Raw genomic sequence first — 20,479 nt, forward strand, 5'->3', positions numbered from 1 at the left:
GGGGAGGGACAGAGGCAGGAGTGGACGCATGGCGTGATGCACAGGGGAGGAAAGGGAATGAAGGATTGATTCGGGATTTGTCATGGGGATTGAGTGAGGGAGAGAGAGTGATGACCTTGGGTTTTGGCTTGTGGAAAGGTGGATGATGCCTTCCAGAAAGAGGAACCCAGCACAAAGGACCAGATTTGGAAGACAGATACAAGAACTGAATCCATAAAATCAAGGATGGTGGGAGGATAAAGGGGAATTCTTAGGATGAGTGGCCATCTAATTTAGTTAATTTGTGGGGAAAATATTTTCATTTTCCCCCAGTTTTTAGAATTGTTATTAGTTTTATTTAATCAAAGAGTTGATATTTTGCCAAAAGAATGTGCATTGCTTTTTATTCTTTTTTTTTTTTTTTAATGTTTTCATGTGCAGAGCAAGAAGTAACACCAAGAGATCCCATATGTCCTTCACCTGGTTTCCCCCCCCCGGTACCATTTTGCACAATCATAGTGTAAGATCCGTAGGAGGATATCAGTGTGGATACGACCCCCCACCTTTCTGCATCCCCAGGGCTTACTTGTCTTACATATTTGTGTGTATGTGTGTGTGTAATCTATACAATTTTATTCTTTATATTTTTAAGTATCCTATTTCTATTTGAATTTTACTTTTTTCCTAATAATTTTACAAATTAAAGGAGAGGGATTGACAAAGAAATCTCAAGCTCATATAAACCTTCCCATTAAATTAATGGTGTGGTACACACCCATCGATCTATTGTAAAACTTGAAATTTCTTAATTGGAATGGGGACTAGGGGGAAAAATATAAAAATCCACCATAAAAGCTAATGGCATAAATGGATTTCTAACGTCCAAATTATTTACAGCTGTAATTAAATGAACTCTGGAACTACGAACTTTCTCTCCTGAATGCAGGGCCGCCATGAAAATGGCCCTCTCACAGTGAGGATCGGGGCCCAAATTTGTTGTTTTAGCAAAGCCAGTAACGTCAGCAATGTCTCGGGGGCTGGAGGGTGAGGGAGCAGGGGACATTCATTTCCTATTATTTCAAGAACAATATTTTTCCTCTGGAGACATAATCCTAAATATACGATATTTTCTCAGGAGTAAAAATCCAACAGTGATGTGGATGAGAATGATTTAGTTTTGGGGGGGCACTCACCGCACCCTGAGTACTCATGTAAGGAACCTTCTATCACCTCCAAACAACCTCACAATGAAGGAAACGAGGCCAGTGAGGCTGAGAAGAGGCCGTGTCATATTTTAAACCCAAGTCCACCAAACACTTGGTCCTAGTTTTTACTTAAGCCAGCATTTGCCGCTATTCTGTTCATGTAATTAGTACACAAATTAATTCAAGATTGTCTGACCATTGACCATGAGGCACATTGATGTTAAAATAATTTCCTACATCTGAAGGTGGGTAAGTTCACTTGGCTGATAAACCCCCACGGAAACATGGAGATCTGGAGATGTTCTTTCTCTTGCACTGATGTTTTAATCCATATGTATATTGTGATGAGGATGGAGCTGGGTCCTTGTCTCCACCAGCACTGCTGCCGAGACTTCCTGGTGGCTCTGGGGCATCCACCCCTGTCCCCGTGGTCCGTTGTCCTCAGCTGCCAGAGGGATGCGCCCAAAGGCGGGCCCCCTCCCCTCTGTTCTCGGAGCCTCCGGTGTCAGAACTGGAGTCCCGACTGGAGCGTACAAGACCCTGGAGGGTCTGGCCCCTGCCCCCTCCCCACGTTCCCAGCTGCGCCCCCATGCACCCCCGGCCTCAGGGCTGTTTCCCACGCAGGCAGGCATGATGCTCCCACCAGGGCACTGGAGCGAGCCTACCCTTCCCTCTGCCAGAAGCCATCTTTCCCAGACCCCCCCGGGGCTCCCCCTCTTTTCTGCTCCGGGCGCCTACTTCGTATCACCCCGGACCCTGGGGGATGCCCCGCCAGCACCGCCACCTTCCCACCCAGGCAGCCTCCTTGGCTTCCTGCTGATTCTGGAGAGGGTTCTGGACACTTTTTCTTTCCACCTGACAGCACTGTCTGGTGGCTCCCGAGTCTGGTTCTGCGAGGCCAGCTCGGCTGTCCGTGGTGGCGTGGGCGCCGGGGCGGCCCGCAGCAGCTGGGTGCGCAGGCTCAGAGCCCGCAGAGCAGCTTGGGGAAGCGCGTGATGCAGGGTGATGCGTGTGGTCAGGATTGTCAGGCCCTCGTCTCCGAGTCCAATCAGAGAGGGTGGGGTGGTTACTACCACGTTACCTGCCGGGGTCCCGGAGCAGATGCTTCCAGGGCATTCAGGTGGGACAGTCTGGGCAGCAGGCCTCGTCCCACTGTTACTTTTCAGCAAAATTCAGGAAAATGTAGGTCATCAGAGGAAACCCAATCAGCCTCTCGTGCTCCCAGATCGATGCTCATCTGCTCCGGCCCTCCCGTCCTCTCCTTCTGCTCCACAGGGTCGATGTGGGTCTTCCTGTGCAGGGTCAGCGGCCTGCCTCTGCGTGCAGGGGCCACTGTGTCCTCCAGGACCAGCCTCACCCCCTCTCTCCAGCCTCTCAATATCTACTGACTGCTGTCTCAGCCGGAAACTATGTTCCTGTGTGTGTGTGTTCATGTGTGTGCATGTGTGTGCATGGGTATATGTGTGCATGTGTGTATGTGCCCAGGTGTGTGTGCATGTGTGCGCATGTGCATGTGTGTGCAAAGGTGTGTATGCACACAGGTGTGCACGTGTGTGCATGTGTGTATGTGTGCACATGCACGGGTGTGTGGCTAGGCATTGAAGATGGTTCAATGTCCCTAATTCTTTTTTTTTCTTTTTTTTTTTTTTCAGAGAGGCAGCGTGATCACAGTCGGGGGAGAGACTCCCAAGCAGATTCCCCCCGCTGAGCACGGAGCCTGATGTGGGGCTCAATCCCACGATCCCGAGACCATGATCTGAGCTGAAATCAAGAGTCGGGAGCCCAACGGATGAGCCACCCGGGGGCCTCCACATCCCTGATCCTTAACCTGTCTGCTGGATTGCTCCAGTCTCTTAAGAAGGTTGGTTCTGCCTCCAGTTCCATCCTGCACAAAACCATCCCCCAGGAAACCACTGCCATGATTTCCTCCAACCCTTAAGACGACTGGGTTCATGTTTAAGACCGTCTGACGTGCCACGTGGCACAGAGCACTGGTTGCAACATTTCCATCTCAGGACCCACGCACACTCTTGGGAATTACCGAAGACCCAGAGGGACTTTGTATAAGTAGCTTATATCTTTTTCTCAGTTTGTGTGGATTATATAGTTTGATAATTATCATATTAAAAGTTAATGTTGTGGCATTTAAAAGTATTTATTTAAAAATAAAACTGAAAAAAAAAACCCAGTACAGTTTAACGTGTGTGTGTGTTTGTTTGCTTTTCACAAGGAAACAAGCCTCATGTGTACTCAGGGGTTCAGGTTTAATAGGAGTAATATTTTCTTCTGTGGCATCCAGGTCATTGAAAAGTGAGGTTGGCATTTGTCCTAAGCAGCGTGGTGTGAGCTTACGGAGACGCGCTAGCGAGCCGGCGGCTTGCCTCACCACGGCTTCCACACCCCCGTGCCAATACCGCCGAGATCTGGAAGGTGAGTAAATGATGTTGCAACTGCAAATAGTCTTGCCTTTGGGGTCCAGGCTTCACATCTTGGGAACCCTGGTTGGGGAGTACTGACCCAGAGTGCTACCGTCTAAGCTCTTGGGCGGCACTCACGGTATTTCGGGCCTGCCGCTGCGTCCCCGCCAGATCCTGCTGCCTCAGTCCTGGAGGGGTGACACGCCGTGTCTTTGTGCGTGTGGCTCTTCCTACCCCAGGAGCCTCCCGACCGCGTCCCCGTGCCCGGCCACTGCTCCTCGCTGCCAGGGTTTGGTTCAGCATCTGTCAGGCACCCACTGCTGTGCAGCAAACTCCCCGGATCCTAGGGGCTTTAGACGATGCCAGTCATTCAGTTTGTTCATGAACTTTCTCTTTGGGGAGGACTCGGAAGGGACAGTTCATCTCTGCTGCCCAGGGCATCAGCGGAGGTGGCTTGACCCGGGCTGGAGGACTCACTTCTAAGACGGTTCGTCATGTCACAGGGGAGCTGGGCTGGCTGCTGCCTCCTCACCCCTGGTCTCTGCGGGGTGACTTGGGCCCCCTCCCAGCATGGCGGCCAGCTTCAGAAGGTATGGACGTGGCCTCGTGTTCGTGGCCTCGCCTCAGGAGTCACAAAGCCTCCCTTCCCTGGTTGTCACCAATCTGCCCAGATTCAGAGGGAGGAAGCAGGGACCCTCCTCCTCGCTCCAAGTCACCTTATAAGGAGAGCGTATCATTGCAGCCGGTTTTGGAAAGTGCCATCTGCCACACTCCTCCACGAAGCCTCACCCACCTCCACAGCCAGATGACTGCGCCTTCTCGGGGCTCCTGCGAGACCCAGCGCCATCTCCGTAGGACACCCCCCAGTAGGCCAGCTTCTCCCTCCTGGCCTGCCCTGCCCCCACCTGCAAGCTGCTTCCCCGCAGGACAGGTAAGCAACACGTGTTTGACCACTGAGTGGGTACTTGAAAAAATGACGGGAACACATCTTCTTTGTCTTTTTTCCTAACTGCCTGACTTTGAGCAGGGTGTTCAATGGCTTTGATTGGCAGTTTCCTCGTCTGCACAAGGGTGATGACAATGTCCATATCCCAGGTTTGGTGAAGCGTTAACACCATGACCTATGGAAAGGCAGGTGGACCAGAGCATGCGCTCAGTGGGTGTGGTCTGAAGAGGAGACGGCGGTGGGTGGTTCTAAGTGCTAGAGGAGCCCCGTGCTGCTTCCAGGGGGACTCCTGGTCTTGCACCTTGGCCGAAAGAAAGGATGGCAGCTCTTCAGACAAGAATCACTTGGAAAGAGCAGGAGCTACTGTATTTGAGATCTGAATATGCTTCCCGTAATTAGTTCTCTGTGTAGTTCAATAAACTCCCCTGTAAGCCTATAATTCATTATAAATAAATATTACCATGGAGATGCAATGATTATAATAATTTGAGTGTTTACTCTATATGAACACTTTTTCTTTTTTTTAAAGATTTTATTTATTTGACAGAGATAGAGACAGTCAGAGAGAGAGGGAACACAAGCAGGGGGAGTGGGAGAGGAAGAAGCAGGCTCATAGCAGAGGAGCCTGATGTGGGGCTCGATCCCATAACGCTGGGATCACGCCCTGAGCCGAAGGCAGATGCTTAACCGCTGTGCCACCCAGGCGCCCCTATATGAATACTTTAAAACCATATGCACTTTCCATTGTGTGCTGGAGCCTTAAACCTTCCAATGAACAAATCTTTACTGTTTGTATTCTGATTATTATGCTCATAAGCAAAACCACACAGACCGAGTTGGAGAGCCGNAAGTGAGGTTGGCATTTGTCCTAAGCAGCGTGGTGTGAGCTTACGGAGACGCGCTAGCGAGCCGGCAGCTTGCCTCACCACGGCTTCCACACCCCCGTGCCAATACCGCCGAGATCTGGAAGGTGAGTAAATGATGTTGCAACTGCCAATAGTCTTGCCTTTGGGGTCCAGGCTTCACATCTTGGGAACCCTGGTTGGGGAGTACTGACCCAGAATGCTACCGTCTAAGCTCTTGGGCGGCACTCACGGTATTTCGGGCCTGCCGCTGCGCCCCCGCCAGATCCTGCTACCTCAGTCCTGGAGGGGTGACACGCCGTGTCTTTGTGCGTGTGGCTCTTCCTACCCCAGGAGCCTCCCGACCGCGTCCCCGTGCCCGGCCACTGCTCCTCGCTGCCAGGGTTTGGTTCAGCATCTGTCAGGCACCCACTGCTGTGCAGCAAACTCCCCGGATCCTAGGGGCTTTAGACGATGCCAGTCATTCAGTTTGTTCATGAACTTTCTCTTTGGGGAGGACTCGGAAGGGACAGTTCATCTCTGCTGCCCAGGGCATCAGCGGAGGTGGCTTGACCCGGGCTGGAGGACTCACTTCTAAGACGGTTCGTCATGTCACAGGGGAGCTGGGCTGGCTGCTGCCTCCTCACCCCTGGTCTCTGCGGGGTGACTTGGGCCCCCTCCCAGCATGGCGGCTGGCTTCAGAAGGTGTGGACATGGCCTCGTGTTCGTGGCCTCGCCTCAGGAGTCACAAAGCCTCCCTTCCCTGGTTGTCACCAATCTGCCCAGATTCAGAGGGAGGAAGCAGGGACCCTCCTCCTCGCTCCAAGTCACCTTATAAGGAGAGCGTATCATTGCAGCCGGTTTTGGAAAGTGCCATCTGCCACACTCCTCCACGAAGCCTCACCCACCTCCACAGCCAGATGACTGCGCCTTCTCGGGGCTCCTGCGAGACCCAGCGCCATCTCCGTAGGACACCCCCCAGTAGGCCAGCTTCTCCCTCCTGGCCTGCCCTGCCCCCACCTGCAAGCTGCTTCCCCGCAGGACAGGTAAGCAACACGTGTTTGACCACTGAGTGGGTACTTGAAAAAATGACGGGAACACATCTTCTTTGTCTTTTTTCCTAACTGCCTGACTTTGATCAGGGTGTTCAATGGCTTTGATTGGCAGTTTCCTCGTCTGCACAAGGGTGATGACAATGTCCATATCCCAGGTTTGGTGAAGCGTTAACACCATGACCTATGGAAAGGCAGGTGGACCAGAGCATGCGCTCAGTGGGTGTGGTCTGAAGAGGAGACGGCGGTGGGTGGTTCTAAGTGCTAGAGGAGCCCCGTGCTGCTTCCAGGGGGACGCCTGGTCTTGCACCTTGGCCGAAAGAAAGGATGGCAGCTCTTCAGACAAGAATCACTTGGAAAGAGCAGGAGCTACTGTATTTGAGATCTGAATATGCTTCCCGTAATTAGTTCTCTGTGTAGTTCAATAAACTCCCCTGTAAGCCTATAATTCATTATAAATAAATATTACCATGGAGATGCAATGATTATAATAATTTGAGTGTTTACTCTATATGAACACTTTTTCTTTTTTTTAAAGATTTTATTTATTTGACAGAGATGGAGACAGTCAGAGAGAGAGGGAACACAAGCAGGGGGAGTGGGAGAGGAAGAAGCAGGCTCATAGCAGAGGAGCCTGATGTGGGGCTCGATCCCATAACGCCGGGATCACGCCCTGAGCCGAAGGCAGACGCTTAACCGCTGTGCCACCCAGGCNGCCACCCAGGCACCTATATGAATACTTTAAAACCATATGCACTTTCCATTGTGTGCTGGAGCCTTAAACCTTCCAATGAACAAATCTTTACTGTTTGTATTCTGATTATTATGCTCATAAGCAAAACCACACAGACCGAGTTGGAGAGCCGTGTGGGATCCTGGGGACATTTGTGACAAGGGTCTAGGTCACAGGTGCTCAGGATTGGTAAGGACAAGCATACTTTCCTAACAGCACCAAAGATCATCTGCCTGTCTCTTGCTTTTTTGTGTACAGTGAAGCCCTCTGGGGCCCTCGTCCATTCAGATGACATCGTCACTCTGATGGGTAAGGGCGTGCGAGCGTGCGAGGTTGTAAGTGCCCCTCAGATTCAGGGTCTAACACGGGAACTTCTGATAGACACGGGCAAAAGCTCTTTGGAGCCCCACTAATTTTAAGAGTGAAAACAGACTCTAGGACTATGAGGTTTGCCTACGTGATCTGAGCGCCCAGATCATGCATTCTCTCCGTGAAGGGGCAGCGGCAGACCAGGGGCTCCTTGGCTCTAGGACGTCGTGTGGAGATGGAGGTAGGGATAGAGAGAGACACAGATGAGGACGAAAGGGATGGAGACAGAGGCAGTGAGAGAGAGACAGAGATGAGGCCGAGAGAGATTGGGGGCTGTTGTGGGGTCTTCCCTGGTTAACTCTTCCTGTACCACAAACCATTCTGACACTTGAGAGCTCAAAACAACCGCCTCAGACAACTGAAAAATGGGCAGAAGACATGAACAGACATTTTTCCAAAGAAAACATTCAGCTGGCCAACCGACACCTGAAAACATGCTCCACGTCACTCATCATCAGGGAAATGCGTGTCAAAACCACAATGAGACACCACGTCACACCCGTCAGAGCGGCCAGAAAACACGTGTTGTGAGGATGAGGAGAAAAAAGGGCCCTTCGTGCACGTGGGTGGGAATGACGACTGGGGCAGCCACTCCGGAAAACGGTATGGAGGGTCCTCAAAAAGTTAAAGATAGAATTACCATGTGATCCAGTAATTCCCACTGTTGGGAAATTGAAAACACTAATTCAAAACCAAAGAGAATGAAAACACTAATTCAAAGGGACACAGGCACCCCGATGTTTACAGCGGAAGCTACAACAGCCAAATTATGGACACGGCCCCAGTGTCCCCCAAGTGACGAATGGGTGCAGAAGACGTGGTCTATGTACACACGATGGAATACGACTCAGCCGTAAGAAAGAGTCAACTATCGCCATTCACAACACGGAAGGAACGAGAGGGTATTATGCTGAGTGACATAAATCAAAGACAAATGCCATATGATTTCAACACGTGTGGAATGTAAGAAACAAAACAAATGCACAAAGGAAAAAGAGACAAACAAACAAACAAAAACCCCCAGACTCTTACATACAGAGAACATACTGGTGGTTGCCAGAGAGGAGGTGGGTAGAGGTTGGGTGAAATTATTATTTTTCTCAAGAAAAAAACCCATTTGCCTCAGAGGCTGAGCGCTATTTCCCTGACTCTGGGTTCTGAGGCTTTGTGGCTGGCCTGGCTTACCTGGGAGGTGGTGTGGCTCAGCGGGGCGGTCCTCCCTCCAAGGTCCACCGTGGGGACCTCGGCAGCTCTGTCCCCAGGGGTTGGCTGGTATTGGCCGCACATCTTGACTCTCCCCCTCTTAGCAGGCCCGCCAGGCTTGCTCTCGTGACCAGGGCAGAGCTCCAGGAGAGCAAGCTGAGACTCTTGAGGGTTCTGAGGCTTCCTAGTAGGACTGTGATTGGCCCCAGCCAGCCGCCAGTCCAGTCCACGGTCACGGGCAGAGGGCGTAGAGTCCCCCTGACATGCGCGGGGCTTCGGAGTCACACGGCAAAGAGTGTCCTCGCAGCCCCGTCTCTGTGAACCGTCCAGCCCTAGGCTTCACTCTGAGCCACCGTCACACTGGCCCCTGTGTTGTTCCCTCCGCCCGAGAAGGGCAGACTGGCGATCATCTGGACGGAGGCCGTTTTCTGCTCTGAGCAATTGCTTCAGGCAAACCTCGGACGTGTCTTCAGAACGTGAACTCTGCGCTTCTCGTTTAAGCGGTACAGCTTGTTAAGGAGCAGGTGTTTGGAATTAGGACCTATTTTTCTCGGAATCAAGGGCAATTCAGGTTCCTTGGATTGCCCTCGGAAACGTGCTTTGTGTTGGCAGAATTTGATCGTGAGCCAGTGATGTGCTCCGGTAGGTTCCGATTCACAGCTTGGGGCAGGGGGTCCGCAGGGCAGCCACAGCAGCAGGTGTGACTGGCATTGGTCAGTTTCGGATAATTTTTAATACACGAGTGCCCCTGTAAAAGTGTCAGAGAAACGTAAAACGTTTGAGAAGGACATTGGTTCTTTTCTCCGTGACAAAGTGGGCCTTGAAAGATAAGGTCCTACCTGTTGTCCTCAAGTGGATGACATGACCCAAAGTGCCCCGGTGAGCCTGTAGAAGGAGAAAACAGAATCTTGAGGAAAGAAAAGACAATGACTTAATTGTCATTATTTCTATGTATTCTTTCTTGACATCAGAATGTTTGAGTTGAAAATAAATGTTAGCGTCTGTAAAGGTACCGTATTGTTAGCTCTCATCAAACCACTTCCTCCAATTCCAGGATTTCTGAGAGTCTAAACCTCAGAGCGGTTCTGTGCATCCAGTCAGCTCCGATACGCACCCAGAGTGCCAGTGATGGCGACCGGGATGCCAACTGCTGGAGTATCGGTAGGACAGTCCATAAAAGTATCCCCGAAACAAAACACTTCTCAAATCCCCAGGATTTAGTGCACGGGAATTATGAGCCATTCCAAAAGAGCATCATACCTGTGCTTTCCAGAAGGCTCTCCCAGACTCGTGAGTCATGCTGAGGTTAAGACTGATGGGCTGCATCAAGCTGTAAGTGTAATGAAATGTGCTTTTGCATCTTCAGGAACCATCCGTTTGACTTCCCACTTGTCCGAGCCACGGCTGGGGCTGAATTTATCACACCAGCACGAGATCCAGCAGTAGCGTGTTTCCCACTGCCTGACTTGTAATCCACAACCCGCTCTTGGAGATTTTTGGCTGCCTCACCTGGTTATGCCGATAAATCTGAGTGAATGGCTGCTTGATTTGTTATTGATTTCCCCACGGACGAATCTGAGGCTGCATTTTCAGCAATAGGTCTTCAGACTGGGAATGCAGTGCCAAGGAACCACTTTGCCAATGTTGGAGACTTGTGGGATCACTCTTTGTGATAGAAACTCACTCTCAGGGCTGCCCGAACGTTGTTGGTGCTCATGGTTGGCACCAAGGGAGGGACAGCATGGAGCTGGGTGGGCAAAAGCAAGGTCATGTTGGACCATGACACTGGGAGTCTCTGAACACCAATGAAAGATGGCATCCATGAAGCATTTTCTGTATTATTCATGATTATTACTGATTTTGCTCAAAATTATCCCACTGCATACCAAAAACCCGTTATTGAAAAATTCCAACATTTGGTATGTAAACATTCCATGCCATGTGGATTGGATTCTGGGAAAAACGGGAAAAGCCCCACGGGATCTAAAGGGTCGATTCAGCTTTTCTGGGGTTCTGGCCCTGAGAAATGCTCTGGTTGCGGGACGCCTGGGTGGCTCAGTCGTTAAGCGTCTGCCTTCGGTTCAGGGGGTGATCCCAGGGTCCTGGGATCGAGCCCCACGTCGGGCTCCCTGCTCGGCAGGAAGCCTGCTTCTTCCTCTCCCACTCCCCCTGCTTTGTGTTCCCTCTCTCACTGTCTCTCTCTCTCTGTCAAATAAATAAATAAAATATTTTTAAAAATGCTTTGGTTGGAATTCTTAGACAGTTGTCAGGGAATATTAGTCTTTAGATCCTGTTTGGAAACAGGTTGTGCTGTGAATTTGGAGGAGAATGAAACAGGTCTGCCAACGACGACAGAGACTGTCCCAGTAGCAGGTGCATGGGTACAACGTGTGACACCCCCCCACACACCGTATAGGGAAAAACCAACATGCGACTCTAGTGGGCTTTGCTCTGCAAGCCCCTCCACTCCCAATCCTTGGTGTTTATTAGACTTGCATTGACTTCCAACACATTTTTCTGTCTCCTACATTTTTATTAAACAGATTCTCATGCCATTTTCTCATTTCTACTTATAAAAGCAAGTGTTCATTGGGAGAATTTTGAAAACGTGAACTAAGGACTGAAGAATTGTTTTCTAAACAATCCTTTGAGCGGGGAGATTTTGGAATTGTGTATCTGGCTTCTGAGGTCACCTTAGGCTCCATGTTTGTGGCATCCACGCAGCGCACTCCAGATTTCTGAGGTTCCTAAGAATGTGTGTGCTCTTCCTTGGCGCCCACGTCTTCAGTCCTGCTTCTTCTGCCCAGAGGTCCACCTGGAAGACCCCCTTTACGGGTGATCTCGCCGACTGCACTCTCAGAGCCTTCTAGATCCAAAAAATATCTGGAGTTTTTCCTATCTACTATTAAATACCCACAGGATATTCTGGGAACATATATATTTAGAAATGCACTCATAAGGCATCAGTGTTTCAGACGTGGACTCCTGAGTTCTGGCAATGTGGACGAAATGGAATTCGGAAGCTCAGTCGCACTCTTGGTGCGTGCAGACGAAGGGGGCCTGGAAGCCCTTCTCGGAGCTACCGAGCTGTCAGCCAGTAGGGCTTCTGGAAGGACCGCTCTGCAAGCCTCTCTCTAGGAAGCAACCTTGCCTGAAAGAAATTGCAGGAAGGAAGAGCCCTTGCAAACCTTCCTTCACCTGGTGGCAATTTCCCTGTATTCTCCAGCACAGGCCCTTTTGAAGGAGCAAACGGAGAGAGGAGTGGAAACACGCATTTGCATATCAAAGGAACCCCAGAGAGCGAGGTCATTTTTGCAAATCACTTATTAGATGTTCCATTTGTAAATAGTGAAGCTGGTCCAGTCTTTGATTTTGGTTGTTTCAGGAGTCTGAAAACCCCTACACATTTGAAGATAAAATCCGGAGTTTTATTTACTTATCTACTAGATGTTTCTGCCAGGCACAGGAAAGATCACTCCCTACCCCTGGGGTAGAATCCTCATGGTTCCCTTTGCCAGTCCTCTTTCTTTCCCAGAAATAACCAAGCTCCGTCAAAATGTGTTGAAAGTCAACATTAAAGGTACTTTTAAAATGTAAAGAAGAAGTTCTAGGATCTACTCCTTCACAGGGACACAATGGCAGAAGGAGCGTGGTTTTGAGATGAGGACAAATCTCACCTCTAAAGCCAATGACTCTGTGACCATCAGCAGGTGCTTCGAGCCCTGGGAGCAACTGGAGCCTTGGTTTTCTCCTTGGTTGGTTCTCTCAATGGAGGGGGCTGTAATTACGGTAGGGCTGTAATTACGGTAGGGCCACGGCACAGATTACAATGAGACCTGTCCTCCCAGCTGATGACACAGATAAAAAGGCATGGACTTCTCTCGAGTCAAAGATGCTCAAATGACAGAGCAACCAAATATGATTTGTGGTGCATGTTGTCTGAGTCTGATTCGAACAGACCAATGAGAGGAAGACCTTTTGGGAGGGGCGGGGGTCGGGAAATTTGAACTTGGATGTGCTTTCGATGAGATGAAGGAAGGATGCTTATTTTGGTAAATCTCATAATGACATTGAGGTTTATATAAGCAAATGCCTATGTCTTTAAGGGATGCGCACAGAAAGATTAGAGACGAAATGTCATACTGCCTGTAATTCATTTTTAAGACGTGTAAGCAGAAAGCCGTTGAGCAAATATGGCTAAATAGTAATAATCATTAAATCGAAGTGGTCCACGGGGGTTTATCATGCTATCCTCTCTTCTTTAGTGTTTGTTAAAATTTCCACGGTGACTGTTTACAGCGCTCTCTCCCAGAGCCCGTAGCGTGGGCCCGGGACAGCGCAGGTGTTCTGGGCACGGTGTCCTGCTCTCCTGCCAACCAGTACGTGCATATTGCTCTCTCTTCTCCTGACTGAAGAAAGGGAAATGAACACCCCCAGGACTTAGCTCCAGCGTGGAACGAAGGCCTTTGCATTGTCGTTGACAAAAGGAATGAGGATCAAATTCCCAAGGCTTTTCTTGCAGTTTTCCAAAAAGCGAAGTGTATGTGGGTCTCATCATGCAAGATTTAGATTTGAAGTCAGTGTAGATTTTCCCAAGCGCCCACTGCACACCAGCGTGGAGGACAGAGTGGCCCCCAAATCCGGGTCCCTGCCGTGTCCTGACTGCCCACCTTGGACGGTCACTTTGCAGTGCCCAGCCCGGACTCCGATCCTGGGACTCGCCGGCCAGAGAGTGAGCCCGAAGCCCGCCGAAGCCGGCAAGCGCCGAGGATGGGGTGGATTTCTGAAGCGCCCCTGCGCCCGTGAGGGGTTTGCTGGGTGGGCCCGCTGCAGATGGAGATGCCTGGTCCAGGCTGAAGCAGGCCCCTGCTGGCCTTCTGAACAGGTCATTAACAGCAGATCAAAAATACAAGGAGGCCGTGAGCTCTGCCTCTTCATGTGAGTAGTGCGACTATCTTCATAACACGCACATCGATTAAGGTACTAAAGATAAAGAAACCCACGATCAGACAGAAAGATGGGGATATTACAGGTCAGTGGGGCCTTTGGGGGCTCTCCACGGGGGCTTTCCTGCTTTGGGTGGGATGGTTTGAAGGCATCGGTCTCTGCTTGTAGGCAGCTCTGTTTCCCCTCCGGGAGCCTGGCTGAGCGGTTCTTAAAACCTGCGCGAACGCCCGCACAGGGGCTGTCCGTCCCACTGGTGCAAATGCGTGGTTTGGGTGATCTTCAAGGACGGAGTTTTGGCCTTCCTTGCAACCACCGTAAGTAAGATTGCACCTCCCTGGCACGCGCATGGGAGAGTGGAGGCTGGGTTCCTTCCAAGGGGAATGTGACCTGCAGGAAACAGCCAGAATGCAGGGCCCCCTCCGGGCTGCACAGCTGCGGCCGTGGCCTTCTACCTGGGCTGGTCTGCAGGCGCTTAGGTATCTCCTTCCCGAAAACACAGGCCTCACTCGGTGAGAAACGGCCGCTGCTCAAAGGAGACGACGTTCTCCAGGTTTGCGCATCCTTGGAACACAAGTCCTCGTGGGAGGCTTGCCGAAGTGGGCACTTTGGGGTGGAAATGTGTTGTGAGGGCCGTTCCAGCAGCTCCCGTCCTGTCCTTTTGGCCACAGAGCCTGCCCCCCCTTCTCTATGTCTGTCAGAAGGGGGCAGATCCAAGCCCTGACCCCAGGGTTGTCACAGCACAGGGACGGGCATGGCACGGGGACATGACCCTCGTTGGCCTGACGAAAGCCTGGGAAGACTTCTTTTGGCCTTCAGGGGGGAAGCTGGGCTGCTAAGGGCACCTCTGTCGGTGGCCGCCTTCCCCAAGCCAGGTACTCAGGTGACCGGCGGGCAGGCCATGTGGGCATCCAGAGGGAGGACGGCTCTTTGGGTCCTGGCCTCTGTCGCACACCCTGCGTCTCAGGGGCCCCGGGCAACGGTCTCTGTGCTGGCAGGACGTCTGAGCGTGGTCTCGGTCACAGCTGCTGACAGCATTTTGACTCACACTGGGGTTTTCCTCCTCCAGGAATTTCTGCGCCCTGGGAGGCCGGCAGGAGGCAATCAGACCAAGAGAGCACGCTGCATCCCTCGGCTAACAGCGCACAGCAGGCGGCCAACTTCGCAGACGAGGTGCGACCCCTTGGCATCCCTGCACCTGTGTTTGGACTTCTCCTGGGTAGGGCAGAGCCTCATTTTCCTCGTCTGTGCAGACGGCGGAGCTTGAAGCCCGCTGGGCAGTCAGAGGCCAAGCCTCCCGTGAGGTCTGGGCAAACCCACATGCTCTGGGCCTCGAATTATCTCTGTCTGTTGTCATTTATCCCTTCACCTGCCCCCTTTTGCTGAGGGATGACACGTCCCAGGCCCAGACAGGTGAGCCACCTTCTTCGTGTGGCCCGAGAAGCCCACAGCCTCAGGAGGACGGAGCAGGAAATCAGTGTGTGCGTGACGACAGAGGGGCAGGTGTGGGGGTGGGGTTAGAACGTGGGCTGGGGCTGCTTCCGGTCGGGACTGTGAGAGCCTACAGAGGGGGTCACCCAAGCACGGCTCGTGGCTCGCGCCGGGGAGCCAGCAGGCAAGGGCCAGGGCAGCGGGATTCTGGCAGGGGCTCAGGCCCTCGTGGGGTGCATTGCAGGAGCCAGGATCTGGGGTGGCTGGAAGGCCATGAGCAAGTGGGATCCATGTCCAGCTGAGGGCAGGAGGTGGGTGGGGCCAGACCCAGTACAGCCTTGCGGGTGAGGGTTGGATTTTCACTAAGTGCCACAGGAAGTCTTGGAAGCTGGTAAAGAATGAAGTGTGGGTGTGCACGGGTGCGAGTGTGTGCATTTGTGTGCACGAGTGCAAGCGTGTGCATGTGTGTGCCCGCTTCTAGTGCTCCCGGGGCCCCTCTCTGCTTAAAATTCTATGCATTCTATGAATGCATTCACCATGTCGGTGGGCCCCGGGTCCCCTGGATTTGTGCAAAGGGAACTGTGTGACCTAGAGATGTGTGCAGCAGAGAGGGGAGTCTGAGGGCGCCTTGGTGCTTATGGATCTGTGTGTGCCTGGATGAACATGCAGGAATTATTATTACTTTTACAGAACGCTAGCTACAGGCCGGGGCAATACCTCACATGGCTTTTCTCATTCAATCCCCCAAAAGTACCCCAAAACTTATCCCCCCCTCCATTGGACACATGGGGAAACTGAGATTCAAGCATACAAAAAGAGTCTTCCGGGCTGCAGAGGCAGTCAGTGTTGGAGCCAGGGGTCGATCGGGGCTGTTGGCAGTCTGCTCATCTTGTCACTGTTTGGGCCTTAAATCTTTAGGCATTAAAATATGTAAATGCACTGGATTCAGAGAGAACTGTGCTTCCTTCCGTTCCCAGAGGACTTTACGAAGGGGCTTCCTTGCCATGTGTAGGGCAGCTCTCGAGTCAGCAGGAGACACAAGGAGACCCGTGGCCTGCACCTGCTGTCTCGATTCTGCGCCCGCAGTGACAGGGAGGCCTTACGCCAAGGGGGTCACCCGGCAGCCAGTGTAGGTGGGAGGAAGGTCCCCTCTACGCTGTGCGAAGTTGTGATTTCCTTGTGCATGTCCCTCAGGAGAAGCCGCTTTCCTCATTTCAAATCCTCCCTGGGGAAAGAGAAGGAGGAAAGACCCTCAGAATCCCCAGCCAGAAAATCACAGGGGCACGTGACGTGGGGCCACATCTGCCACGTCTGCTTACCAGGCCCCGACCCCGGGCAGTGATGCACCCCAGTGGAGAGGAGGGAAGGAGGAGGGAAGGAGGAGAAGGAAAAACAAGCACCCCCACCACCCCCGCAAGACTGCTCAAGATTGGAGAAGCAAGACTTCCTAGAAACGGAATTTTCTTCACATATAAAAGAAGGTGAACACTGATCTTTAAACACCCAGAGTTTCTGTCAGGAGTTAAGATGGGAGGAGCCAGAGGGATTTCCAAGTGTCTCAGATCTCGAGCTTCTAATAGCACTTTTATTGCAAAACATTTCAAACACACAGAAGAGTGGAGAAAATAGTATCGTAAACTGCCACAGATAGGCCCACCGATGACCCCCCCGGGCCCTGCTCCCTTCACCTCCCCCCTGCAGGGTATGAAGGCGGGCCACGGACACCGCGACATTCCTTTAAATGCTTCAAGAATACAGGGCACTTTCTAAAATAAGCGTAAGGACGTGGCAACTCTACAAACAGCAGCGTCTCTCGGGGTGTCTGCGTGAGGACCGGGGTGGGGGGTGATTGACAAAAACGCTGCTTCCAGGCCCGGGCTGACCCCACCGAATGGGAATTTCCAGAATATGCATTGAACACGCATCCCCTGTGTACGCTGTACCCCGTAGTTCAAGGACATGGGGAGCCCTTGCCCTCAGCCCCCATGGGGGGAAGCCCTCTGCCCCGTCCCCACGGACGGCAGGCAGAGGCGTGTGACTCTAAGCTGCGTGTCCCCTTTGAGCCTGAGGGATGGAAGCCTCAGCTGCAAGGTGGGACATGAGGTGCAGGGGACCCTCCCAAGCCCTCCAGGGATAGAACCTTCCTGCCCTGAACTCGTGTCCAAGCATTTCCTGGGCCCCCACTGCTCTCCGGGGAGTGAGGACCACGACACGAGTCTCCCGTGGCCCAGGGTTCAGTGGGTGTTGTCGAAGGGGAGCTGGACCTGGAAAGAAGCAGCCCAGGGGGCACCCGGGGGGGGACAATCTTGCCTTTGCGTCCCCCCCAGGAGCAGCCGAGCACCTGTGGGGAACATCACAGGGACGGGAACAAGCGGGAGGCGGAGAACCACCTGGTGCAGGCATGGGGAGCCACAGACTTCGGAGTCAGACTCGTAACGTCCTCGGTGGTCAGTTGTCAGCACTAACGAGGGAAGAGGCCGGTGCGAGGCGAGCGCTGGTTAGTGTTTACTTAGCACTTAATGAACGCCAGACACAGAGCTCCGATCTTTCCGTGCGTTCTGTCGTCTAATCCTTCCCACGGCCCTGTGGGTAGAGCATTAGAATTCCCCGTTTCCAGATGAAGAAGCTGAAGGTCAGAAAGAGTCAATGTGAATGCTCCGTGTCGCCCAGCCGGGAGCCGCGAGGGGGTGGGGACGACACCTGTGCCCCTATCCGTGACCCTTAGCACCAGACCCCCGCCAACGGCACAGAGGGAGTGGTTTTCAACCAGACATTATTTTTCTTTTCTAAAAATCGTACTTCATGGGCACAGCAGAGCCAACGACTTCAGCAAGCACGGCATTCGCTTCTGCGGCACAAGGTAAAGTGTTTAAATCAGATTAGGAAGTACGGTTGCCATGGTACCGGGAAAGTACACTTTCATGCAAAGCAATTTAATAGATGTGAAAATGTGTACCTTCTCACAGGAACGCTATATTTTAGAGATAAAATCCTCCAGCAGGCCGTGGGCTGATAGACAGGCCTCTGCCGTCTGAGGCCTCGGCCTCGCCTGCGGTCCCTGCCCGCCTCCTGCCCGGGAGGGGCTGGGGTCAGTGCGAACGCCTTCCCAGGGCGGCCTCTGTCTGCTTCCCCACAGGAGTGACACCACCCCACCCGTCTGCCTTATGTGTTTAGACTGCTGTCAGTCCAGCTCTCGGGGCCCAAAGAACACGCCATTCAACCATGGAAGCTTGGCCAACCCCCTTGCCCTCTTCCGCCCTGCTCTGCCCGCACAGCTGTCCCAGGGCCGTGAGAAGGAGCCTCACGTCTCCCTCCCCTGCTGCATCCCATGCCCCTGCACGGGGACTGGCAAATCACTTGGGGCACCCAGTCTGGGATGGGGACCTTCCTGTGTGCCCGGAGTCGGCGACATTCTGTCCGTGAAAACGTGAACAGAACACTTTGCCTGAGCCTCCGTTGCCTCATCTGTAAAATGAGTGCAATAATTAATCCTCCTCTCTCCCCCCCGTTTTGCTGAGATGTAACTGACATATCACGGTGTGACAGTTTCAGGGGTACAACATGGCGGTTGGATACGCGCATCCGTTTCAGAGCCATGGCCGCGATGCGTCTAGTTAAGATGGATGGCCTCACGTTGTAATAATTGTGTGTTTGTGTATACATACATGCATACATGGCAAAGATCACACAAGGCATGGAAAGAGCTTATACACACTCAGATGAGAATCTTGCATTTTATAGAAACAGTAAGATATTTAAGAAAAGGATAGATTATAATAACTTAAGGATGTATATTTTAATCTCATGATACTCATAAAAGAATAGTAGAATAAAAAAACGGGGCACCTGGGTGGCTCAGTTGGTGAAGCATCTGCCTTTGGCTAGGGTCATAATCCCAGGGCCCTGAGATCGAGCCCCACGTTGGGCTCCCTGCTCAGTGGGGAGTCTGCTTCTCCTTCTCCCCCTCCCCGCCCCCTCCCCACTGCTTATGCTCTCTCTCGCAAATAAATAAATAAAATCTTAAAAAAAAAACTATGACCTCATATACACAGTTACATCGTTTTTAAAAAGATTTATTTGTTTATTTTAGAGAGACAGAGAGAGAAACAGAGAAAGAGAGTGGGGTGCAGAGGCAGAGAGAGAGAAGTGTAAGCAGACTCCCTGCTGAGTGCGGAGCCTGACGTGGGGCTCGATCTCCTGACCCCGAGATCAAGACCTGAGCTGAAACCAAGAGTCAGATTCTTCACTGACCGCACCACCCAGACACCCCACATAGTTACGTCTTTTTTCCTTGGGTGAGCAGTTTTAGGGTCTAATCTTTAAGCAACTTTCAAATATGCAACACAGCGTTGTAAACTTTGTCACCACGTGGCACGTTAATTTACTTTAAGCTGGTTGAAAGACAGTCAACTCCAGCCGTGGTTCCTGTCATGAAGGGCTCACGGAAGGTCAGAGGTCATGGTTCCAGTGCCCCGAGTGTGGTGTTTAGGAATAAAGGCAGACACACCTCTTCTTTGCCCCCAGGTCCTCCTCGCTTCACCTTATCTCTCTGGCTGTGTGGTTAATCCACAACATGCCGGGCACAAGTCTGCCCACCCACCAGCTGTGTCCTCTGTCTGGAACCTCCCTCCCCAGAGGCCCACGTGCCCATCTCCCTCTCCTTCAGAATTTTTATCAGCTACCATCCTTGGAAAGAGGCCTCTTTCTGCACCCCACGGCCCACCCAGGACCCTCCCTGCACTTCCATCTACCATGTGCATCTCCTTGCGTCCCGGGCAGACTTCTGACTTGTCTTTGGCTTTCTGCCTGTCTCTCCACACTGGAACAGAAGCTGTGAGACTCGGGGGTCTTTGCTTCAACCACTGATGGATTTTAAGTACCCAGAACAAAGCAGACACTTAAGAGGTCTTCAAATGAATGAACATTTACCAATTTTAAAAGATTTTGTTCATTTATTCATGAGAGAGAGAGAGACAGGCAGAGGGAGGGGCAGGCTCCCCACTAAGCAAGGACCCCGATCATGACCTGAGCTGAAGGCAGATGCTTAACTGACTGAGCCACCCAGGCACCCCATTTAGCATTTTTCATACACTGTCCTGTTCTGTTGACTGAATATGAAACTCGCTGGAAATTGTCATCTCTGGGGAAGAAATGTCATTGAACACATGCTCACCTCCCCAGTGAGGCCCTCCCTCTGCACCCCAGCCTTCCTGCTGGAGCTCCCCCTTGGGCTTCCTGCCGTCCTGTACCATGTATGCAACTTACTCACTGGGCGTCTCCCCCAAAACCATGAGTCCCAAGAACACAGGACTTTGATTAGGTCTATTGATCTAATTTCCGTATCTTCGGTGCCTAGAA

The sequence above is a fragment of the Ailuropoda melanoleuca genome, chromosome 13, assembly GCF_002007445.2.
Source record: "Ailuropoda melanoleuca isolate Jingjing chromosome 13, ASM200744v2, whole genome shotgun sequence".
Lineage (NCBI taxonomy): Eukaryota > Metazoa > Chordata > Mammalia > Carnivora > Ursidae > Ailuropoda > Ailuropoda melanoleuca.